The sequence below is a fragment of the Centruroides sculpturatus genome, unplaced genomic scaffold (genome assembly GCF_000671375.1).
Source record: "Centruroides sculpturatus isolate CEXI.00-Female unplaced genomic scaffold, Cexi_2.0 scaffold196, whole genome shotgun sequence".
Classification (NCBI taxonomy): domain Eukaryota; kingdom Metazoa; phylum Arthropoda; class Arachnida; order Scorpiones; family Buthidae; genus Centruroides; species Centruroides sculpturatus.
This window is the reverse complement of record NW_019384362.1, coordinates 532,084-544,045: the sequence shown is the minus strand read 5'-3', so window position 1 is coordinate 544,045 and position 11,962 is coordinate 532,084.

Here is an 11,962-nt window from a genome sequence, read left to right as displayed (position 1 = left end):
TTTTTTTTTTTTTTTTTACTGAAAGAGACTTTGACTTGAAGAATCTTCCAATGAAGTGCTACCCATTATTTTTTGGAGGGGATTCCCCTTCTAAGCATTAAGGTTCGTATATCTCCACTTTTCTGCCACCAACTACAACAAACGAAGGTATGTACAGTGCTAGTTTATTAAACAAAGTTTACATGTTTGTTGCTGTAATGATAGATACTACGTTTTCCTACATTTTCATCAAAGAAAATCTGTTGTATATTACAAATAAAATTACAAAAATTTCGGAGACAGGAACGGATTAATTGCATTTGCATTAATTTCTATGGGAAAATTTGCTTCGGTTAATGAACAATTCGGTTAACGAACGGAGTCGCGGAACGGATTAAGTTTGTTAACCGGGGTTCCACTGTATAATAATGTAGGTATAATTTTAGTCCTCTCCTTTGTTCTTTGTTCTTTTTCCTTCCAAAACTTTCCTTTGTAACTCTTTTCCCTTGGGTGGAGTGACCGATTCTTAGAACCACTGAGAACAATGAAAGAAAAGAGGTCGATGGGATAAGGGAAGGATATTCTTTGACTCAGACCCCGAGATGGACAGACGTTAAATATGGTGCTCCAGGTCGCGAAAGGCAACGAGTAGAAAAGTGGAAAGAGTTTGAAAAGAAAAACCTAGTGAAGACGACGAAAGACTTTTCAGAAAAAGGTTCAACATGATATCCCACCCAAAACTGTAAAGTCCAGCAAATCCCCGGGTATTACACTTCTTACTGTATCCTATTTTTCTAGATTATCTACTCCCTATCATCTTCTTTCTTTTCTTAGTTTTAAGTTAGCACGTAGGAATTAGTCATAGTTTTCGGTCATCACTTATACTTGCTGCGAACGGTACGTATTGTGATTGTCAGCCGAAGCATTGTTCAATACCGTATTGTAATAAAGTACTGTGGAGTTGGAATCCAAGAGAACCTATTCATATACGCGAAATGAAATACTTTGTTTGACTATACTATCGCTTAGTTATTCTTACGAATTTTCTTTATCGACCTAAGTACATTTTGCGTGAACATTACAGACAGATAATTTTTATTTATTATGTGTCATTTCAGTTAAACAAAACGATATAATATCTGCTTTATTAGTGTCTCTTAAATCACTGATGTGCACAATGAATGATATGAAATAAATTAGAATTTCGAATATTATCAAGTATATGTGTAGGAATTAATATAAATGTAATATTATAAATGTAATAGTTCATTAAGAAAACAACGATAAACATGTTTACATTGTTTTCTTCATTACATTATTCTTGTATTTACATGTTTTGAAATATATACACCAAGTGATTAATATTTATAAATGAAATTAGTGACATTTATTTATTTTTAAAAATGTAATATGACATCAAAGTAATAATATTCATTTTTCTATCTATGATTTAAGAGTGAGCAATTTCAAATCGACATTTCTTTTCTCTTGCTTCGTGTTCCTCAGTTTCGTTCAATTTGTGAATTACATATTTGTATATATTGTTTTGAAAAACACTTAAAACTGCCAGAATAATCCTACAGTAAGAGTCAATTTTCTTTATTTTGTTTTTGGTTAGAACGCTTTTACTAATTCATGAAATATGTTTTTAGTGTTTTGTGTAATACTTCATGTTTAACAGAAAAATAAATTCTTCTGAAAATCTCAATCATTATGTGCTAATGCTTGTATTATTCACTTGATTATCAATCGTGATATTTACGAATTGTTTTCTTTTAATTTTCGTACATTGTCTCTGATCTTATAAATCATTATCAGTAGTTTTATCTTTTTCGTATATAATTCAAAATGTTTTTCGTTTTTCAATATCTACATTACAAAAAACAAAAGGTTGGTTTTCAAATCACTAAAAAATACACAAGAAAATCAAAACAGAAACAGAAAGGTTGATGTCACAATCCTATCAAGAAGATTACCTTCGCCTTAATGTGGTCAGATTTTTAAATAGAAAAACTTCAACTTTTTTGTTTTCGTTATATTTATCGTCGTGGTTCGATTAATTAAAGACCATAATGGTTATGAACAGTAGTAGCGACGTTTTGTTATATGGAAGGGTATGACAGACTACTTCAAAAGAACGAGACGAAGCGAAAAATTAAAATTCTTTTTAGAAGAGGCCAGGAAATAATGTAAGTATATCATTCTTGGAGATTACATTCTATAATTGACTTATTCTGTTCGTGATATTTTGGTATCTTTAAAATAGAAATGAGCAAAACATGAAATGGGAGTGGAAACTATTTATTTTTAAATTTGCGCTTTCTCTTGTAGAAACCAGGCTTCAGTCTGTGGCCTATTTTCCATATTCGTGATGAATTCGGCCACGTTATCAATGAAAACCTCTGAGTGGCGAGAAGGGTTAGATACATCCGGGATGGAATCATGCATCGTTTTGATTCTATCCCATGTCTTTCAGGGTCCCGCCCTCGTCGAAAATACAGGTTAAAAAATTAGTTCTCCAATACATGTAAAAGCGGAATTCATATGCTCCTTATTCTACAGTCGAACAGCATTGTTTGAACAAAAAGCAATATCAAATATTGCAAATATTTGAATAGTTTTAGTAAAATTAACAATACTAAAACGAGTTTTTCCTTCTCGTTTTGATGGAACCACGTTCTTTACTTTCTATTAAAATATCTGATAACTGCATTACAATTTCCCCCATACAAACACCAGACTTATAAAAATCTTTTATTTAAACATGCTTCTGTTTAAAACATCTTGTTAGAATCATACTGTTTCTATTCATGCATAAAGAATGTTTTACTAAAATGAGTTTATTATATTTAGTTTTTGTTTGATGAAATGCACTTTAGTACATTAGAAAAAAATATATAAGGTTCTTTAGACGTTTTATCTCAAATTTATTATATTCAATAAATTAAAATGCACGCTTATGGCACATCTTTAAAGTCATAATGCGCAATAGAATTTCAATAAATAAATGAGCAACAAGAAGTCTTAATTTATTGCTAATGTTTTGTTAAATTTCATGTTTTCAATAGAATAAGCATTAATATAATGTGCTTAATTAATATTTATTTCCTACGTGTAATTTGGAAAACTTTGTGTTTATGTGAAATATTTGGATATAGCGAGGCCACACTTGAGCGATGTTTCAAGTGGGATGCCTCTCGGAAGGATTTTTATACAAAACCGTCCCATATTTAGATGTTAGACACGCGAAGAAAATGTAGCAAAAACTTAACCAGCACGTTGGCGAGACGCCAATTTACCATCGTATTTGCAGAATCCAAAACCAATATCTAGCTGCCACTAGTAGGCATTATAACAAAAACAATGTAGCACTATTATAATAGCTTTCTATGATATTCTTAATAACAATACAATTGTACAGGTACATAAATAACTGTTACCTGAATGGGAAATTCTCTAGACACAATAAAGAAATCTCCACAGTTGAATCCTATAGCATTCTCACGAAAGACCTTCATGAAGCATATTAGCTAAATGAAAGACAAAATTATAAGTATTTTTTGATAGATGAATTTAATTATTAATTTCAACGACAAAAGTACAAACCTTGAGTTTGAATATGGTACGTAATGAATTTGAATTGAACTTTCGCACCTCTTGGAAATTTCCATAAATCTTCAAATGTTATAGAAAAAAAAGTACACATTTATATGCATTTTATTTACGATATATATATAAATAATGTGAGTAATTACATAAAAGTTATTTGAGAAAGGCGTATAAAAGTTAACGTATTCTATAAGAACAATTCAAATAGTTTATATTCCACTCATAATTCGAAATATATTTTTTATTTTTTCCCTTTGATCTGTAACAATCACAGAGATAAGATCCGCTTAACAAGACGAAATGTGTTTCATTATATTTATTATACGGTAGTTTGAATTTAAAATTTATAATAAATATTCACAATTAACTTTGTAATATTTGAGAAAATTTATATATTTTGAAAAATGTAACTAAAATTCGAATGTAAGATATTCTATTTTAAGGTAACCTAGTAAATTAAAGAACTGGAAACATTATTCATGAAAAAAATTAAGAAGACAATAAAAATTTTTTATATGTTTGATTGTAAGTAATTATTTTTTAAAAAATTGTAAAAACTCCTCTTAGATTAATTTATAAATTGTAACTTTTATGTACTATAATTTTTATAGTACAACTAAAAATGGCCAAACTAGTAATTTGGCCGAAATACATATTGTAAAAGAAGTACAGTTATCATTCATATAACACGATTTTGCTCTAATACAGCTTTGGAAATGCTCTGTACAAAATTTCACAATTTTTAAGTGTAAACTCCGTTATTCGATATTTTGTGTTTTACTCAAGTAGTATATTTTTTTATTCGATATTTTTATTCATGCCAGTTGTCTGACATTTTCCCTCGGACGTTAAAATATTGAAATTTTCAATTTGTTTTCAGAATTGCTTTAATTAATGTAAACTGACATTACAATTTTTTTTCTTTTTTTGTCGCAGCTTTCCTATTAACCAGGTGTCGTTGGCACTGTTTTCAGACTTTAGCCCTTAAAACTGTTACTGTGTTTTGTTCTAATACAGCGATTCCGGGGTGCGCGTACCCCTGGGGGCACGCGATAGGTTGTTTAGGGGTACAGAAAAAAGTTAGTTATTATGGCAGAAATAATAATATATTATGTATCACAAATTAATAGTATTAAAAAATTATTAAGGAAAAAATGTTCCTTGCAACAATCACAAACTATATTATACATTTCAAAATGCAAAAATAGAAATAAAAACTTATGCTGCCGATCGTACAATGAAACAGATCAATAAATGTAGACGGCCGGATGGCCGAGCGGTCAAGGTGGCAGCCTACCGCTCTGGGGGAGCCGGGATCGAATCCGGGCAGGTCATGGAATCCCAGGAATTTTTCGGGGGGCCCGACATATCCGTCTCTCACCACCCGGTCGCCCCATTGTGGGCCTGGCCGAACCCATAATGGGCCTGCTATAAGAGGCCCTTTTAGTGCCCACAGGGCGGAAAGAGTATAAAAAAATCAATAAATGTTGCGCAGTCAGTCAATGGTAGTTGGGATACCGTTATGCGTGATTTGTGATTATGCTACGGACTTTTGATAGTGGAGTGTGTTACCGTTATTATTATTATCTCTCAACAATATCCCCACGTGTTGTTTGAAAAAGTATTCTTTTGTTTATAAGAAGTATTTTTTATTGTTAGCAAGGAAAAGGAAATAGCTAGTTTTTCCAGATTTTCTGTACAAGCGGTAATTTTTTTCATTATTTATTCAGTATTTTTATTAATTTTTTATTGACAAGACTATGTCTTGTTTATAAAATCGTACTGCCTGCTGTGTTACCAGCTTAGAGATATGAAGGAGTACATGTCAAAAGTTGCAATTTGGCACAAAGTATTAGGTGCCCAAATCATGCACGCATTAAAAAAACCGGACTTGTAGGTACTCAGGGAATCGAGAACCAAGTCAAAATAAAATTCAAAATGGCGACACTCTCTACAAACAGGCAGTGCGAGATCTGCGCATGCGTTGCTCGTTGGAAAGTTGGAAATGCAACAAGGGTATGCTAATGAAAAAAAGGTTGGGAACCGCTGTTCTAATAGATTAAGCGTCGTATTTAGTAAATTTTATTCAAACATTTTTATGTAAGTAATCATTTGTGAAGATGACGAACCAAATACGGTTGAATCTCGGTACTTGAATTGTTCCCAACTCAAACAATTCGGTATTCGAGCACAAATTTTAGAAAAAATTGCTCGGTACGCGACTAAACAAACGCGACCCGCTAGGATAAATTATTGATTAATAACATATTTTTATTTTGTCATTCAAAGAAAAATATGATAATAATTTAAAAAATGAAGACATTGCTAATATATCTGATAAAGGTAAAAAAGCTCAGATGAGGACGATACTTCGTAAAAAACGCATTCGTTTAACTAAAATTAATATTAAATGTATGTTTTATTGTGCGTCTTAATTAATAACTGATTGAAAATAAAGTATTTACTGCTTTAATAATTTTATTTCTCTTAGTAACGAAAAAGAATAGTGTACTTTTGTTAACGTTTTAAACCTAACCCCATGTTTTGTATTACAGTAGTCTTTTGTTTTTCGTAAAGCACAGATTTGCATAACATGACACTTTTTTGGAACGTATATCATGTGTTATATGAGAAATACCTGTATGTTATTAAATAAAACATCTTTCTACAAGCAATAATAATTCATAAGGTCTCAAAAGTAAGTGGTTATGGAATAAATTGAGATAACTTCGTAACTACTATTTGTATTTATATTCATTATTACAAAAATTACCTTTCCTTGTTTTACAATAATAATTGTTATTGGTAACTATCACTTATCAAGAAAAATATATTTCTGTTTTACTTCTAATTATTTCGTATAAAATTATCATGTAAGATTATCCGTAATTTATATAATAATTATGTTTCTTCTGTTACATATTCTAGCAGCAAAAAGATGAATCAGAACATTTTTTTAAAAGAACTAAATTCATCTCAAGTCAAACTTCTTTTTAAAATTATCTTCAAAACGTAGAAAAAATCTTATATTTAGAGTTAATATAAATTATTTAAAGATAGGAACAACTCAGCTATCATCTTGTTTGCTTAAAATTTCCAAATGCTTAAATTAATGTTTTAAATAAATATGACAGGTTTCATATTAACTGTTTGAATATAGAATCATATAATTTGCACATTATAAGTTAAATCATGAAATAAATAATTCTTTCATGAAGTAAAGGAAAGGTATAGTTTGTTATTTACGGTTCTGCTATTTCCGTATTCTTTAAAAGCTTTATTATAATTTTATTATTATAAGAAAACTTATATGTTAGAAAATGACTTACCGAATTAATAAAATTTGAAACAACCATAGTACCATAAATTGTCCAGAAAACCAAATTAATCGTTCCTATATTAAACATCCATTGAATATTTGGCATTAAAGTGCTGAAAACAGTATTATATATGAAGATACAAACTGTAAGAGTAACACCACCGTATACTACAGCGTATATTTCTTTCCAAGCATTATTCATTTTTGCTAAAAATATACAAATTCTAGCATGTTCGGAGATAAGATTATTGATCATGAATTCGTTACAGTTAATTTTTGCCACATACAATTGTTCGGAAAGAGCATCTAATCTCGACTTCGTTGCGAAAAATCCTATAATTACTATTATAATAACTGAGAACAAGAGACTTATCTCATATACAGTACAAATATTTAAAGTAATCGCACATCCAATACCTCTCAAAACAGTGGAATCGGCTTCAATTTCATTTGCTAAAAATATTGATGTAAAGAACACTGCGACAATTACTAACACGAGGAAGCATGGCCCCAGAATAGCAAGCGTGCAGTTTTCAAAGCGTAACAATCTTTTTTGGTCATCACTGTTACTTGATAATGCAAGATCTAAAGTTATTCTTCGTCTTTTGACTACAAAATATGTTACAATCGAACCAGATGAAAATAAAATGTATATGATATAAACAAAAGGTTGATTATTACCTTCAGCCAGAGTTTTCTTGGGAACACAATGAAAAATATTCTTATCTTTTTCGTTGAATAAATTACCAATTAGAATACAGAAATGAATAATAAATATTAGCTGAATAATCACTGAATATATTTTCATCATTATTGTTTTCGATTTACTTATAGGATGGCATTTACAAGGAAGGAAAATAATTCCTCCCATCACATCTAAGATTACAAAAGTCGATTTGAAAAGACAATAAGTACAGTTATTGGCCATTTTGAAAACGAAGTGCTTAAATTAATATCAATTTCAAGGAAATAGATTTAAACCTCTGTCAAAGTACTTCAGGGTAAGAATGATATTCTGGTTCAACATCAAACTTAAAGCTAATATGATTATTGTATTGCGAAACAAATGAGAAGTATTAAGTTATATTTATTATAGCATTTAACATATTTCAAAATAACTAACATTTATATTGCACATTCTTTAAAAGCAAATAGTCTAAACATTAAATAAATTCGAATAAGAATTTTAAAAATTTAATAATACAGTAAATAGTATTAGTGTAATAGAATTCGAATGGCGTTAACTTTTGATGTAAGTTATAATAATCAGTGAAAATCAATCTATAAATCCATCTGAAAATTCTAAATATTTATTTAAAAATTTTTGGATAGGAGAATATCACATTTCTCAAATTCGAACATTATTCAGATCTGGAATGTTTGAATACTCGGTATACTTAGCGATCTTATTAACTAAATAAGTTATATAAGATAATTATTTAATATTNTTATGGAAAAGAATTTAATTTTTTAACATAAAAATAACTAAATAAATTATAATACTTTCTTGTAAGGACTACAAAAAGACAATAAGATATATTGAAAATCATTTAAAACTGGGGCATAGATAACAAGTTGCTCCTGTTTATTATTTAAATTGTTTTGAATTTAAAATCAGTACAGAAAGACGACCAGGAAGACACTCAGATTTTTAAAACGACTGATACCGGTATATTATATCGATTTTAATATTTTTCTTTTAAAAACCTTTAATTGCAATGAGCTTTTTATTCTTTAAAATTTAATGATGATATTAAATTAAAATTCAAAAGGATATAGGCCCTATATTTTCACTTTAATATTCTTAATTCAATAATAACAATTTAACACAAATTCATTTAATGCTAATCATTCAAATAAATAAATATAATAACCAAGTAAATACATCTTCAATTTATTATTAAATTCTGGAATAATACTCCAATACGAATCTATTCAATGTTAACCATTCAAATTTAATTACATAAACATGTTATTTTTTTCTTAAAATATTCAATATATTCTCATTAAGAAAAGCTTACATTTTATATAATATTGTGAGTTATTTGAGAAATTTTTGTATTTAAGGAACAAGTTACCTGGAAATAGCAAATTCAAGAGAAAATCCATTAGCATCCGAAAATGAGCAAATCCAGGAGGATTTAAATTGAAAATTCTTTAACGATATTTATAATTATTTAACCAAGTGTTTTTATGATTAGCCGTTAATGAATTATCTTAATATAGTTTATCAAGGGTCGCATTTAAACACGGCATTAAGCTTTAAATATATAAGATGCGCTTCCTCTCCATAAATGGAGATGAAGTTAAAAGCGTGAGGCACATTACTGTAGACTGATATTGTTAGGGGTAACGCCAAATTCGTACTACATTGAATAGACTAGTAACTAGTATAATATTATTTGTTTAATTATTGTACGATATAACGAATAAAATATCTAATTATTCTTAATATAGTGTTTTACTATATCGCCCAGAAAATTGTTTTTGCCCCCCAAAAATATAAATTGTTACAAATCGCCCCCTCAACATGGAAAAACGCCCACATGGGGGCGATATCGCCCCAGTTGAGAAATACTGATATAAACAATATATAAATAATATCAAAAATTGAAAAAAACAATCAGCATATTTAAATTACATTTTGATACTTTGTGTCATCCTTGCGAGAAGTTATCGACAAATTCGTTTCACGCAGCACGTTGAGTTCTGTTTACATTTTACTGCCATCTAGTGATAGTAATTTCAGTTTTAAGATAAATTCCAAATTTTCAGTCAGATTGATTAATTTAATTTTATTAATCTGTACTAATCTCTTCTAATATATAAAATAATTTAATATTCTAGGAAATTAATAAAACTTTCTATAAGTCAGAAAATGTTCAATATCAATTCTTGCATTAAATCACCCATGATTATCCAACAAGAGGTAAAATGCATCCAATCCGTTATAACCTTTTCCATTTCTTGATATAGATTTTGTAGCGTTTGATAAGGTGGANATATTCTTAATTCAATAATAACAATTTAACACAAATTCATTTAATGCTAATCATTCAAATAAATAAATATAATAACCAAGTAAATACATCTTCAATTTATTATTAAATTCTGGAATAATACTCCAATACGAATCTATTCAATGTTAACCATTCAAATTTAATTACATAAACATGTTATTTTTTTCTTAAAATATTCAATATATTCTCATTAAGAAAAGCTTACATTTTATATAATATTGTGAGTTATTTGAGAAATTTTTGTATTTAAGGAACAAGTTACCTGGAAATAGCAAATTCAAGAGAAAATCCATTAGCATCCGAAAATGAGCAAATCCAGGAGGATTTAAATTGAAAATTCTTTAACGATATTTATAATTATTTAACCAAGTGTTTTTATGATTAGCCGTTAATGAATTATCTTAATATAGTTTATCAAGGGTCGCATTTAAACACGGCATTAAGCTTTAAATATATAAGATGCGCTTCCTCTCCATAAATGGAGATGAAGTTAAAAGCGTGAGGCACATTACTGTAGACTGATATTGTTAGGCTCCAAAGTATAGCTTGTCTAGATATAGTGGTTCTAGATTTCTCGTACTTTTTAATTGAATTACTTGATATACGTTTAAACACTTTCTATAATGCGCTTGAACGACCTATGTAAAGGATAAGTAGCGCCGTTTAAGTAGCGCCGTTATAAGCTATTTAGGGCCATTACGCACTGCTCATCAGTCGACAAGAGACTAAAAACTGAGACCAAACAGATCAAATGAGACAACTCGAAAGCTGCTATTGCAATTCTGTTATCTTAATATTCTCTCGGAATAATTGTGTAAGACATTCTTTCAAGTTTAATTAATTATAAAATTAATTAATTACTTTTTAAGATATTAATTAATCTAGAGTCAATCTTTATTTACTCATTCATTAATTCAATTTAATTATTAAACAACCAATATCAATTAAATTTAACTAAATTGGAAGTCGTGTAGGTATACGATATTGATTTAATAATATACAGTATTTTGTGTGGAATATTTTGAAAATAAATTATTTTTTACTGTGCTGATGGTAGAACACGTTCTACCCTTTGAGTAACGTTGTTTAACTTCTTTAAATTTGTTTTTCTTTAGTAATATCGTCTAATTAATTTTACATATTATTTAATACATATTAGTGTTTATTATGAATTTATTAAAGTATATCCACGTTTTTTCATCGTTATTAAAAAGTACTCGTTTCTAATATGTTTGATTGTTTTAATATTCGTAGATCCTTTGACTTCTCAACCATTTAATTATAAAATTTATAAATAATATCTAATTTTGCAGAATAAATTTTCAACATTAGAATAAGCAAGAAGTAAATTTAAATCTCCAAATTCATTAATTTATTTCTAAAATTTATTTTTGGTTACAAAATGTTTAAATAAAGTATTGATAATAACAAAAAATTACAAATATTATAACATATAAAAGCAAATATTTCAAAATTACGACAATTATGGCCTGCAGTTAGTGTTTTACAAGTTATTTTTTCTAACTATAATTTAATATAAAATTTTTTATTTGTTGAATTAGCAAGAATTAGCATTAGTTGGAAATTAAATTAGCACTATATAAAGTATATAAATACTTTAGTAGTAAATAGAGGACTATTTCAAAATCTTCCGTATTTATTGAGCTTCTAACAGAGCTATTAAATATCTTTTAATGATTTAAGGCAGATATATATTTTATATATAAAATGTTGTTAATAAAAATCCGTTTTGCCATATAATTTTTATTTCCAAATAATTAATAGAATACATACAAACAACAATAAATCCGTTATAACTTATTTACTATTATTATAAGAATGTTCATAACCACAAATACGTTAATTGAATTAGAAAAAAATATGACAATATAAATCAATACAGTGCATACAAATATGTATAAATTGCAGAATATTAACAAATATTAATAAAATTTAAATAATTGGTAATATAGATGAATAATACTTTCGTCAGTTATGTCACTCAAATGGATTTGTGTGCATTAAAATTCATTTT